This window comes from Elephantulus edwardii, unplaced genomic scaffold, assembly GCF_000299155.1.
Source record: "Elephantulus edwardii isolate Elephantulus edwardi_28Jun2011 unplaced genomic scaffold, EleEdw1.0 scaffold00041, whole genome shotgun sequence".
Lineage (NCBI taxonomy): Eukaryota > Metazoa > Chordata > Mammalia > Macroscelidea > Macroscelididae > Elephantulus > Elephantulus edwardii.
The window spans coordinates 19,902,754-19,904,653 of NW_006399791.1; positions in this window are offsets into that span (position 1 = coordinate 19,902,754).

Sequence of the window (1,900 nt, forward strand, 5' to 3'; positions counted from 1 at the left end):
CTCTGAGATTCCCATTATTCTCCATATTAGCCATAACTTGTTAAGACACACTCAGTCAAATGATAGTCAATAAAAGATAAATAGACATTCTTCTGGTATTCTTTACCTTCAGCCAGGCAATGATATCCATGGTGGCATGACCTCTTCTAAATCCTGATTAAACTTCTGGAAGTTCCCTTTTATGTACTATTCTAGATATTTTTGAATGATATTCAGCAGTAGTTTGCTTGTACATGATATTAATGATATTGTTCGATAGTTTCCACATTCTGTAGGATCACCTTCTTGGGAACAAATATGGACCTCTTCCATCCAATTCATTGGCCAGACAGCTGTCTTCCAAATTTCCTGCCACAGACTGGTGATCTTATCCAAGGCTTTATCTGTTAGTTGAAACAAGCCAATGGGTATCCCATTGATTTCTGGGGCCTTATTTTTTGCCAATACTTCCAAAGTAGCCTCTACTTCTTTCTTTGTTACCATTGGTTCCTGTCATATGGTACTTGCTGAAAGTTTTCAGTGTCAGTCACTTCTTTTTGGTACAGTGATTCGATGTATTCCCTCCATCTTCTTTTGATGCTTTCTGGGTCATTCAATACATTGCTTGTGTTATTGTTGTTGTTGTTATTTAGGTGCCATTGACTTATAGCAATCCTATGAACAGGGAATCTGAACTCTGTTCTGTCCTGTGTTATCTTCACACTTCCTGACACACGAAAGCCCATTGTGGCAGTCACCATGTCAGTCCTTCTGGTTGAGAGTCTTCCTCTCCTTCATCAACCCTCTATCTTTCAGAGCATCATGTCCTTCTCTCAGGAGTAGCCCCTCCTTGTAACATGCCTGAAGTATGTGAGGCAAAGCTTCATCATCTTTGCTTTGAAAAAGCACTCTGGCTGCACCCTCTCCAAGAAATATTCATTTATTCTTTTAGCAGTCCATGAGGTGTTCAGTGCTCTTCTCCAACACTACAAATCAAAGGCATTAATTCTTCTGTTATCCTGTTGTCCAACTCTTATATACATAACAGGTATCAGAAAGACCGTGGCCTGAATTAGACATACCTTAGTCCTCAAACTGACATTATTGCCTCTCAGGCAATTAATTTGGAGACTTTAATGTAGACTTTCCCAGTGCAATATATCTTCTTATTTCCTGACTGCTGGTACCAAGAGTGTAAATTGTGGATCCAAGTAAGGTAAAGTTATTGACAGTTTCAGTCTCTTATCCATCTACCATGATGTTGCCTATCAGTCCAGGGGTAAGATTCTTTGTTTTCTTGACAGTGGATGCAATCGAAATTGAAGGCTGCATTCCTTGATCCTCTGCAGCAAGTGCCTTACATCCTCCTCACTTTCAGAAAGCAAGGTTGTGTCATCTGCATAACACAGGTTATTGATGAACCTCCCAGTCCTGATGCCACATTCCTTTTGGTAGAGTCCAATTTATCCAATAATTTTCTCACCATACAGATTAAATAGTTATGGAGAGATACAACCCTAACATATTCCCTTCTTAATTTTAAACCATGCCATGTTCCCTTGCTCTGTTCGCACCACCACCTCCTGGTCCAGGTATAGGTTTTATAGGTTTCTTATGAAAATAATTAAGTAAGTGCTCTGGGATTCCCATTCTTCTCAGTGTGAGCCACAACTTGTGGCTTTCAAAATTGTGACTCAAGAATGGTGTTGAAACCATAGTAAAAAAAGTCAGTTTCAAGTTCTATCTGAAATGCAATGTTGTGAGTGATAGGATATCATCCATATGTGTACAAGATCTGTTAATATGACTATTGTTTCTACATTTAGAGCCAAAGAGCAAAAAAATAATTTTTTTTACCAATTTTGCCGTCAGAAATCGATCAGACATGCAATTAAGGTGTATTAATAATAATTGGAGACTG